This window comes from Sinocyclocheilus rhinocerous, unplaced genomic scaffold (assembly GCF_001515625.1).
Source record: "Sinocyclocheilus rhinocerous isolate Xijiao unplaced genomic scaffold, SAMN03320098_v1.1 scaffold676, whole genome shotgun sequence".
NCBI lineage: Eukaryota > Metazoa > Chordata > Actinopteri > Cypriniformes > Cyprinidae > Sinocyclocheilus > Sinocyclocheilus rhinocerous.
The window spans coordinates 528,636-541,812 of NW_015631707.1; the positions used below are offsets into that span (position 1 = coordinate 528,636).

General features: G+C 34.9%; 1 long non-coding RNA gene across 1 annotated transcript; it reads left to right on the top strand.

The window, feature by feature from the left end:
- The first annotated feature begins 6,684 nt into the window (after window positions 1-6,684).
- On the top strand, window positions 6,685-7,331 carry LOC107741798 (uncharacterized). Its single transcript, XR_001640236.1, has 3 exons — window positions 6,685-6,731; window positions 7,115-7,175; window positions 7,264-7,331. It is a non-coding gene; the product is annotated as an uncharacterized LOC107741798 (long non-coding RNA).
- Window positions 7,332-13,177: the final 5,846 nt, after the last annotated feature.

The following is a 13,177-nucleotide window of genomic DNA, read 5'->3' on the forward strand; positions in this document are numbered from 1 at the left end:
GTGAAGTATTCCTTTAACAGCAATGCAGTGCAATGAAATGAAATTAAATGAAATTAAATGAAATAAAATAAAAATAAAAATAAAAATAAAAGGCATTTATTTAATAGAAGTACAAATCCCATTTTCATGTATTTCACAAAGATATTTGTTACATTTCAAATGATAAATCTATTACCACATACTTTTTGGACCCACTGATTTAAGGTCTGTTAAAGTTTTAAAAAGGTATGATTTTGTACTTGCTTCTAGTTTTCTTCTTGTTTGTCAAAGATACATTTTGCAGTTATCTAATGTCAAACACTTTCACTTTCATCCATTCCACCTCAAATCAGCTGAAGCAGTGTGCCTTACAATAACCTCTTCCCTAAAGAAAGAAATAAATAAATTGGTTGACCAAAGTCACTTGTTCTGCAAGATGATAAAAATAAAACTATGTATGCACTTATTCCATTTAAAACAGATTCTGTGACAGTTCTGAAAGTTATAAAGCCTGAGAACAAGAGCGAGGGGCAGCCAGGGCACACCGTCATATTTAGTACTCGCAACACGTCACAGTGGAGCACAACAGGGCAGTCTATTGGAATCCTTAATTTGTGGCCAGTGAGATACAACATCCAGAGATATAAACAAGAGAAGGTACTCTTGCATGCACACTCTTATGCTGGGAACATGGACTGAATGATTAAACAGAGCCATGGGTACCACTTAACCCCTGGAGTCTGAATCTGAGCTCACAAAAAAGGAGGCTGTCGGTCTTGAAATTCAAACAGTGCATGAAAATTGTAAACAAAGTTCATGGATGTACATGGATGAGGAGTTTTACATTGTTCATTACCTGTCCTTATTAAATTCTGTGGGAAATCATGTATACACAAGGAACGTGGCCTGAACAGGTTCAGTTCTGAGCTAATATTTGTTCACATAAAGACAACAGATTCATATGCAAGCCTCGGACTGCAAGTTTATCTTTCACAATTTTTTATTTGTGACTGTATGTGTCTTTATATCTCACAGTGTAAATTTTAATCTTTTATCTCTCAAAATATGACTGTCTCAAAATGTTACTTTTTATCCTGCAACTGTGACTATAACTTACCATGTGACTTTATATCTCACATTGTAAAGTTAAATCTTGCAATGTTGCAATGAAACTTCAGTTCTGACATTTCCTACTGTATTTCTCGTAACTAGAAACTTATTTGGTCATATTTGTGACGTTATGTCTCACATTGAGACTGTTTTTTGTATTCGCAATTTTTTTTATATCAAAATGTACCTTTTATATCTTACAATGTAAACTTAAATCTTTAATATTTCTAGTAACTTTAGTTCTTATAATTGTGACAACATTTCTCATCATTTCAACGTCATTTTTAAAATTTGCAATGTTATATCTCACATTGCGACTGTTTCTTGCAACTGGAGAACTATAACTCAAAATGTGATCTCGCAATTGCATCTTCCACTTGTGACTATAACTCACCACGTGACTTAATATCTCACAATGTACATTTAAATATCGCAATGTGACTATTTCTCATAATTGAAATTTTTGTTTTCACAACTGTAACTATATGTCTCATAATTGTGGATATGTATTGCGCATCTCAGTAGTGTGACTTAACAGTTTAAAATGTCAAAATTTGACTATTTCTTATTTTATCCTTCAATTATCTCACCTCATGTGAATATGGAAAGAAGTAAAGGAGTATATTACCACGTATGACTAAGCTACATCCTCAGTGCTACTTCAATATCTCCAAATCCTTTGTTCCCATAATTGATTTCTATAGCAACGTGAGTAAGAATCCTAGCTATGGCTTTAAAGGCATGAAGTGCCAAGGAAATGAAATTACCGCACTTATTCAGTGTTATGTTATAATCAGCATGCTTTGAGATCTAAAGGAGGAGACACATTTAAAAGTAAAAGAATTTTGATCTCTTGATCTTTGAACAACAAAGACAGGTTTTTAAAATAATTCCGTTCATTTGTTTTATTTTTAGCACCAATATCTAAAACCAATATCTCTCTAGTCTCAGCCTCAGACAGCTCGCCCACGGACCACCCACGGTAACCTACTGTAGTAAGGCTTCAATCGACTTTCCACATTCCTTTCACAGAACAACTTGCTGGATACCAACCAAATGGGCTTCAGAAGTGGGCATTCCACTGAGACCAGCCTGCTGCCTGCTACTGAATCCCTACGACTGACAAGAACCACATCTTACTTTTGCAGAGACTGCTGTGCCATTTTTTAATTAATGTATTTCCATTATGGTCCATTATTAGGGTATAATCTATTTTAGGTAACCCTGCCCCTAAACAGCATGTAAAAACAGCTTCATGAAGTTAGCAGTTGTTGGCTAGAATGAGCTGCAATATCTCGCTAACTAGCTTCATTTCCTTGACTGCACATGCTGTCAATCCATCAAAAAAGGATGTCAACACATCAGATCATGTCATTATGTAATTTGTTAACTTTAACGGCTGGTTTGTGACCCTGAATGAAGTCAGGAGGTCTGATTCGAGTGCAGTTCTGGAGCTTGAGTTCAGTGACATGTCTCTAGTCCTCAGAGCTGAGCTGCTTCTGTTCTGCGTCTAATATTAGAGCACTTGTGATCCCGAGGCAGCTGCCACTGCTCTCCAGTGGGTTAGTGGCGTTAGCCCCATCTGACAGCATGTAAAATATCTGTTTACATTTTTGCTTGACAACAGAGCGCTGACATTCACATTTCCCCAGTGACCACATGAAATAACCCTGTCAAGAAAAGAACATTTCAGTTTCCATTTATGGCTTTTTACCAGGCTCACTCAACCAAGGTCAAGGGGGTGACTTACGGAGGGAACATAAACTGTTACCATATCGCTATAAACTACTGCTTCAGGACAATTTCCCTGCGCTGGAGTCCTGTAATGCAGCACTGTGCCAAAGAAATCCCATGAAAAATGAGAGGATGTTGAATGTGTTTGTTTTCTTTTAATCACTTGTGATTGCAAGAAAATACCACTTGAGGATTGAAATTGCACATACTGGCTGCACAGAAATGTTACAAAATCACATCTCATTAAAATGACACAAAAGGTGGGCAATCAGTGATTCATTTCAAACAAGTCCGTTCCCATGTCATAAGAAAAGAAATGAATAGTTAGTATGTACAAATGTAAAAGTAATGTAAAGGTGTAAACAGTAATGTAATGCAGTATGGACTTTCCTGAATAGGGTAATAAATATGAACTGAAACAAATCAATTTTTGCCCCAACAAATGTTCAATGAACAGAGGCGCTTAACTTCCAAAAATATTGATCATCAACTTCAGCATGTCAAAGTAAATTTCATATAGACTCTAACAACAGTTTGGTGTTTTAATGTTTTTAAAGTCTCTTAAGCTCACCAAGGTTACATTTATATTTATTATTTATAAATATTTATGTATTACAGTAAAAAGGGTAATATTATTAAATATTATTACAATTTAAAATACCTGTTTTAAAATGGAATTTATTCTTGTTATGCAAAGCTGAATTTTCAGCATCATTACTCCAGTCTTTAGTGTCACATGATCCTTCAGAAATCAGTCTAATATGCTAATCTAATATACTTTTGATCAATTTAAAGCAGCCTTGCTGAATAAAAGTATTTTCTGTCTCTATTTCTGTCACCAATGGAGTTTTGGTTCCTTGCCACAGTCGCCTTTGGCTTGCTTAGTTGGGGACGCTTAATTTCTGGCAATATTGTCGGCTTGATTGCACAGACACTATTGGAAGAGAGTTGAACTGGATGATGACATCACTGAATCATCAATGAACTGACTTTAACTGAAAAAATTACTTTGTTATTGTCCACTTGCATTATTGACAACCCATTTTCCTATTTGACACTGTAAAGTTGCTTTGACACAACCAGTATTGTATAAAGCGCTTTATAAATAAAGGTGACTTGACTTGACTATTTATTTAAAATAAAAATCATACTGACCCTGAGTTTTGAAAATAAATAAATAAGCTACTAATTTTATGGTTTAGGTGATAACCTAGTTAATTAAAATACTTACTGCAATTAATTGAATATAAATGTAATAGTTTGTTCAAATAAAGACATTGCAGTATGAATTTGTGCAATCTCAGAAGGTCAAGAGCAGTTACATAATAGCTCACCTAAAAATGATTTTGAAAAACAACAACATGTGATTTGTGTCTCTAATGCAATAATACAAATGAACAGGACACCAAAGTATTCCCTGTTCATGGAAAGCGCCAATAGAAGATTTAAAGAGAATCCAGAGTATTAGAAGTTGGGAGAGACCTCTAAACCCATTCCATCTTTATAATTCAAAATCTATCTTTGCTTCCCAGGAATACACCAGACAGGACTTTGTTGGTATATAGGGAAGGAACCAGTCAGCAGCCCAGCTATACTCTCTCTCTCTCTCTCTCTCTCTCTCTCTCTCTCTCTCTCTTTCACCTTGCCCTTTTAATGCACCTTGAAACTCTTGTGTCCCTACAATACATTTTGTTCTGAAACAATGTGCGGCAAAAGCCTTGAGTCTGTGTGTATTACATCTCACGCCAACTCATCACTACACCTTGTAAAGGTGCCTTGAGAGAGAGACAGAGAGACTGCAGTGAGAGAGCAGGGCAAAAATCCAGGGTTCTGACTATTTATGACATTTTTCCCGCCGCATTATGTTCACACTAAATCTCCTTGGGGTAGATGGAGTGCACAGAGCAAGCTTTTCACCCACTAACTCTTAACATGTTACCAGACATTGCTTTTAGGAGCTGGCTGTTAAAGGAGTTGACAATAGTCTTTTATGGCCTTCAGATTGAATATTCCCAGTGTCCGCCTCAGTACAGGCCATGTCATTACAGCTGATAGCACCAGCATCCGCTGGGAGGGACATCCGAGTGTTTTTTTTTTAATGGCCCCAATCTGCTCTTGTCATTTTAGCGGTCTGCTGCATGTTTTTTTTTTCTTTCTGTATTTGTCTGTATTAATAGATTTCTGTTGTAGCATTGAACAAATTATGTACCATTGCTACACAAATGTTGTGCAATTAGTCATTGTTTTAATGGCTCCTAGAGGAAAACTGGCACCATTTCTTTTCACGTCTGACAAGACTAGATTTATGCTGCAGCTTATACTGTACTATATATGTTAAATACTAGAAATAATAATACAGTGTTCATAATAACAAAAGAACAAACAGATTTAAATTAGATGCAATATGTCAAAACCATGGCCTAGCATAAAAATAAAGGGATGAACCTAACTATCAAAAATAGAATGTTTTGCTAATGTACCCATTCATTTATAAAAGCATTATTACTGCATTTTTGTAGTTCTCTGAACATTCAATACGTCAAATTTTTTAATGTTTTAAAACATTTTTTTTCATGGTTAAACAAACATCAAGGGAACATTCCATTTTATCACTCTCATTTTGAGAACATTATCAAAGACCATAATCTATAAACGTTACTCAAAGAATATTTTTTTCACAATTTTAAGAGAACCTTACCAGAATGTTAGCCAAAGCTCTGAGAATGTTCCCTGCTGGGAAAAAGCCTTAGTGTTAAAGAATGATTTTTAAAAGCGTGGATTATATTGATCATAAAGCAGTAAAAATTCCATTATTTGTTTCACAGAGAAATCGATTCTTAACAATATAATGTAACCTTTCTAGATAAACCTGCCATGAGCTCAGAGGTTGTAAATATTTGGTATATTCCTCTGTAGAAGCAATAAGTCTGAATGATTTCAACTAATTCAATACAATTTAAATAAAATTGAATTGATGAATTTCAGGTGAAGAAGTATACTACCCACAAAACTTAAAAGAGAAAATCACCAATCCGAAAAGCTGCTGTTAGACTGTAAATGAGCTCAGCATTGACCGCCCACTTCCATAAACCATAATGAAAATGCAATCAAATCAATCTCCCATCGTACAATTTTTCAAAAACTTTTGACTTCAAATTAGATTTTATAATGTTGTGATTTAGTTCAGAACTGATTCAGTTGAGTTTTTGATGAATGCGTACAGATCCAAGACTGTTGTGAGCAGTCATCACTGCACTGTACTGAGTGTGCACTGTTAGACATTTCTGTAATTTCTACAGTTATTTACTGCATATCACCCAGTATAATACTGCAAATTCGCTTTACAGTAAGTAACTGTAATACCCTTTGCATCATGGGAATTTTCTGTGACGTCAAACCCCACATACAGTGACTTGCTGTATTTTTTTAAATTGCTGTATACTGCTGTATTTGCCGTAACGGCCTCTTTGGCGCCGTTCTATTGAGGCTGCTTTATTTTCCTCATTTCTCACATTTGGATTGATAAGATTTGACTTGCACCGTGTCTACAATGCCGCAACAGCTTGGGACTGACTACACTGGATGTTACATTGCTTGTAATGATTGGAAAATCCGTTTGTCCTTCGTGTCAGAAACAGTGCGAGCGCTTGGAGTACATCTGTGCGTCAGACTCAGAAATATACCGGGGCATCACTGTCCGCATCCACTGTAGATAGTATAATGGGTTCTATATTGTCTTTTGTCGAGTCGAGTCACGCCGTGCCACTCGCATCCGAGGAAGATACAGAACCAGCGTGGCAGCGCCGCGGGTTTTGCCCGGGGATGAACCCGCGAGACTGGAAGAGTTCCGGAGAACATCTGTGTTGTGTGTCGATGCACCTTACGAGAGAATAAGACCAGTAAGCAAGGTAAAAAATATATGTACGTTTTTCTGTCTGTTTGTGTCAATATTTTTGCACACCAGTTTAACCTAGTAACATTTACCCGTCAACATAGAGGTAACAAACTTTACTATGGTAAACTGCACTGTCATTTCAAACGACTTTTGTCAGCTTATTGAATTACCTAATTAAAATTACTTTTAACGAGCAATGCTTATCTTGTATTAACATTGTAACTAATGTGAAATTTTGTTCAGGTGTTAGTAGTTAATGTTGGCCAGTAGCCTATGGAGAAAATAAAATCGTATGTTAGCTAGGTTAAACTAGTTTTATGTCTAGCTGCCTTTCTAGTTTTAGAATTTGTTTGTAATAGTTTTTAATGGAATTTAAGATTTACTGCATTTTTGAAGGCAACTACAATGAAGCATCAAGAAAGACATGAGCATGCCACCCTGAGACTGATAATTCATGGTAAGAGAACAACTATGGTTTTAGAGATGTGTGTATTCTATATGGGGTTTGCCTTTTAAAATTGTGCCATTTCTACTTGTTTTTTCAGAGAAGACATTTCTGTCACTAACAAAGTGGATGGTGAGCAAAGGTGGTGGCCACGTTTTGGAGCAGCACACCTGGGTTTTGCAGATGGCTATGTATACTTTGGCTGCTTATCTTTTTTCCCCATTATGTTTCTGTTGCCTAAAGATTCTTTGTTAGGATAAATCCAGATGAGAGATTGTGTATTCTATATGGGGTTTGCTTTTAAAAGTGTGCCATTTCTACTTATTTTTCAGAGAAGACATTTCTGTCACCAACAAAGTGGATGGTGAGCAAAGGTGGTGGCCACGTTTTGGAGCAGCACACCTGGGTTTTGCAGATGGCTATGTATACTTTGGCTGCTTATCTTTTTTCCCCATTATGTTTCTGTTGCCTAAAGATTCTTTGTTAGGATAAATCCAGATGATACAACATAATGCACTGCAAAATGTCCTAAGACAGGAGAAATGAAGATGCACTGTTCCAGCATTGGAAGACTGTATTTATAAGTGTTATACATGCAATGTTTTAAATAAAGAATTGGATATTTTGTAATTATTGTCTCTGTTTTAATTGAATGCCAGTAGTAGGGTAAAAATCTAATGAATTCTATATAAAAAATTATAAAATCTAATTAAATATATTAAAATGAATTAATTACAGTAGTATACTGATGAGTTGGATTTTTCTACAGTAATTTACTGTAAAAAGTTTGCAACTGTAAACCAAATACAGTTTGCTGCTGTAAATCTTAATTACAGTAACTTACTGGCAACAGTGTTGCCAGTAAATTACTGTAAAAACCCTTTGAAATGTTTAGGCTACTATACTTTGGTTCACTGTGGCAAAATGGCAAAATTCTCTCTCCAGTGCAGATCTGTTCTGACATTTAATTATTCTAAAACATCACTGCTGCTACTTCTTTCAGACCCTCTGAATAGATGCTGTCTTCTGCTTTCATCCTCTTGAACTACATCTAACTACAGCATAATCACACAACTGATTACTGAGCGCAATATATAAATTCAGTGTCCACAATTCATTTTCATTTATATGCGGTTCACAAACAGTGATGCTCTGTTTCAGCACCATATCGAAAACGCCACTCTCCACATCAGCACAAAACTTCATGCTTGATTTTTTTTATGTTTTTGAAGCTCTTTTATGCTCACCAAGGCTACATTTATTTGTTCAAAAATACAATAACACAGTAATATTGTGAAATATTATTACAATTTAAATGAAATGTTTTATATTTTATATTTTAAAATATAATTTCTTCCTGTGACCACAAAGCTGAATTTTCAGCATCAGTCTTCAATGTCACATGATCCTTCAGAAATCATTCTAGTATGCAGATTTGGATACAATATACAAATTCAACATCCAATTATTTTTAATTTCTACATAATTCACAAAGATGTTTCAGAACCATATCGAAAACATCACTCTCCACATCAGCACAAAACGTCATATGCTTGAATTATAAAGTCAGGTTTCAGCAAGGCTCTCCTTCATATCTCTTTCAATTCCTTCATATCTCAGAAAATGCTCAAAATGAGGCTTTGCAGATATGTTTAAGTATTTTTAAGTATTGATTGATTGATCATTCAGTTCAGAGACTCAGGTATGACAAGGAAATTGGTGTAATTATAAAGTATTAAAAGTCTGTGGCAACACTGAAAATTTAAACCAATTTAAACCTGTTAATAAATCATAAAATAAAGAAGGAATACTTAAGATTCAGCTAGGGTGCTATTAAAAGGCAATTTATTTGTCATTTACAACAGCTCAATTAAATTAACATTCATAACAAATGTTTAACAAATTATGAATGTTTTCAAATTAGAAAAGCAATGTGGAAATCAAAGAATTTTCACTAGTGGTCTCTGACTTTTAGAGCTCACAGTACTCCACAGACACATAACGTAACCAGTGTGGCATTGTGGGCCGCAGAGGACAAACATCAACACAGTGCATTCTAACCAATTGAATATTCAGAGTCAGTTCATATTGTTTCCCCATTTGTTTGCTCCAGTCCTGAGTGCCATTGCACCATGTGCTATAATGATCTATGGCACTTCATCAAATGGTTTTGCATTTAAATTATTCAGGTGCTTACACAAAACCCCAAAGCCCAAAATTAGAGCAGTGTACGTCTGGCACAAAATGGAATTGGTTTTATACAAAGGGTCAGGAAATAGTGAACCATTATTCTCATACTGAATTAATAATATGTATGCACACAGCTGTCAGTTATCAGTATTGTCCATCAAGACAAGCCTCCATAGTGTTTAATGATCTCATGGCTGGAACCTCTCTTAAAATTAAGGATTTTACACATGCAGCTCTCTGCTGTGAAAAGTGCATAGCCAATTAAATATTCTACACAGATAACTGCAGATCGATTGCAGAAGAACAGACCTGAGGTAATTTTAAGGTCACAGCCAGCTGCTATTCTTCAAACTGTCAGAACACAAATTGATTTGTGCCTCTTGAAGTTGGGACCTCATCATGAAGATGTGCCCACTATGCCTTTTACACTACCAGCAAGCAAATAGAAAACAACTATGTGCTTTTCACATTAAACAAATCAGAAGCAAATTATATTAACCAATTAAGCCTGCAGGCAACTGAAGCTGTAGAAAACTCTCAGTAATACTAAAACTCTTTTTCAATTTGTAAATATTTTTTGAGTCATCATAGATGTTTAAAGTCGATCAATCAATCAATCAGTCTATCTATCTATCTATCTATCTTGCATTACATTACATGCATTACATTGTTTACATTGTTACATTATTCATTTGAATCATTTATTCAACTGATATTTCTTACAACAATACTTATTTAGGAACTAAACACATCTTTAAGAACGAGTCATTGAATCATTTACTTAACCGTTTTACTGCATGTTGCTTAAAGACACACTCTAACTTTGTTTAGAACTATTTTCATTGATGGAGAAAAAATAGATAAATTAACTGAAAATATTTTACTCGATATTAAGAACTACTCTTGCTCGTGAGATATTCCTTAAGAAGGACATCTTTGGGAATAATCCAGGCATAGGTTAATATGCCTCATTTATTAATTCTTGATTGTTTTCATTTGTTTATATGTCTATTTGTTGATATGTTTGATCCACTGTAATTAAAATTTTACTAAAATATTCACCAAGATTTGACCTTCCTTTTTTTTTTTTTTTTTTTTTCTGTCATCCCCTCTAGCTATTGGCAAGCATTGAACACTACCAGTCCAATGGGTTCAGAACAACAAATCATTTTCAAACGTGACTTAGCAAACTGCTGTAAATAAACAAACAAATAAATAAAAATTATCAGCACCTGCTCGTAAGTGATTTACTGCTGGCTTCAAGTTCAACCAGACTAACAAGAATCAACTGCTGAATGACTCCATGACCATGTATTTATTTTATCTTAGCACCTAATCAATCTGAAGCACCTGCCATTGATTTTACCAAGCTAATGAAATTATACAGTTCTGAGCCAATCAATCACAATCTCTGTTGTTCCGCTTTAGATCTTCTGTGCTGATGACCAATACTCCTCCATTTTCAGTGTGTCAACAGTTCTTTGTCACACTGCAAAAAACACTGTGAAAAAAGTGTTATTCTGTAGGCTACCTGGAAAAAGATGCCATAGGCTATGTGAAAGGTACATTATCTAGCTCTGTTCATGGCACTTTCAAGCCCGAGCTGTCCACAGAAACCTATTTTGTATGATAAAACAGCACCATAGCCATGTTTATGGTTATTCTGGTATGTTTTCTGCTACTGCTATACAAACAGGCTCTGCGACAGGTTACCACTGAAGCATTCAAGCTGAAAGCACGTTGCACTCTGAATATTGCATATTAACAAAAGCAATCTTCTCTCATTTGTTTTGTGCAGAGTGTGTCTATATAGAGAGAATTAGTATATGCTGCACTATTTAACAGGTTTCCTTTGAGGCGTTCTGTGCAAGGGGAAAATGAACCTACTGTAATTGTAGCTGATACCGAGTGCTCTCCCATGTACTTTTCAAAAGAATTCAGAATAAAGCCTTTTAATAGGATACTTAACCCTAGAACACATAGCTACATTTACCCCCCAGAACGCATATGTGAGAGTCACAATTAGATGCATTTTAATTATAAAACGCCTTGTTTTGTCAATGAAAATTAACAGGGATCATTAGATTGAGTGTGTGTGGGTAGGTGGATATTTCAGGTTTTACCTTCATTATGGGGTCTAGCCAACAGTCCCCAGAGTTAAAAAAGCATAATAAAAACATACTGAATTATTTATTATTAAATCTACTTACGTCAAAAAATGCAAAAGAAAAAAAAAAAGGCTTGTATGAGGTTGTCAGCAAACAGAAGAAAACAACAGGTAACAGTCTCTCAGAGCTTTATTATAGGTTTCAGGAGAGGAGCAAGTGATGATCACAGGTGAGATAATGAGCTGATAATCTTGAGCAGAGTCTTAGCTGAACAGTCACTGTGACTTTCCTTTGCAGGTTGTGTCTGACCCGGTGTGCTGAGCTGAGGACAGAAGATGACTGCTGACAACAGGAACGGGTCCGATGAACAGGTAAGTAGAGAGAGAAAGGAGCCAGATAAATAGTTACAAGTAGGTAAACAACAAGACCAGCCACTGAGGTGGTGATGGGAAGGTGGCTTTATACTGTGACTTGATTAGTGCTGACAGGTGAAGTGAATCAGAATTCTGGCGATTGTGGAGCTGAAGGATCTGGAATTGCTGGTGACTCTGTGACATAGGTATAGGCACAGTATAAACAGTATAAACATAGTAAAAAGACAACAGAAGTTAATGGAAAATTAAAAAGAAGAAGGTAACACTTTACAATAAGTCTCATTTGAAAACATTAGTTTCCATCAGCTATATCTATATATAATTATAAAAGCAATGGTAAATACTGTGGTCATGTTCAGATTTCCATTTAGTAAGAAATTAAATAGCAAACTGTCATTTAGCAGATGCTTTTATCTAAAGCAGTTTACAGAGTACTTACTACAGCGACACTCCCATTGGAGTAAGCTGAGATTAGATACACAATTATTTGTTTACTTATAAATGAGGACAAACCACTTCTTTTTTTATGTAAAACTAACTATAATTACAGACTAACGATACCCATTGAAGAAAAATATTGCATTTTAAGAATGTAAGAGTAAAAATAAAATCTGAAATCATAACATAATGATATATATATATATATATATATATAGTGGTGTGAAAAAGTGTTGGCCCCCTTCCTGATTTCTTATTTTTTTGCATGTTTAACATGAACTAACCATGAACAAATGAACTAACAATGAACAATACTTCTAGAGCATTTATCAATCGTAGTTATGCTTAATTTCAACATTTACTAAAACATTTCAAAAATCAAATGGTGTATCTGTTAACATAGTTAATGCACTGTGAATTAAACAATTGTATTTTATTAACTAACCTTAAAGATTAATATATGCTCTAAAAATATATTTTGTTAATTCAATTCATGTAATTCACTAAATAAAATAAATAAAAACTAAATGTAAAAACTATTGATTCACATGATCAAAGACACCTTGAGGAATTCATGGAAAGTTAGATGAAAGGATCGCTTCATGTGGAAAAAAAAAGAAAAGAAAAATAAAAAACTGGTCATATGCATTTTAGGGTTAATGAGAATGATTACAAGCATTAATTGGTTAGTTAGAGGAACAAACTAGAAAGCAAAGGCAATTAAAAAGTGTCCCTCTTAATTTCCCCACAGATAATCTGCTGTTTAAATATAAAAAAAGACTCTGAAACTCTAATTGCATTTCAAACAGATCAACAGTGTATTACAATGACCAGGCTTTTATCCATGACTATCAACCATGAGTCGTTCACTAGCTGAGGTCAGGCTTTCCATCCCCAAAGATTA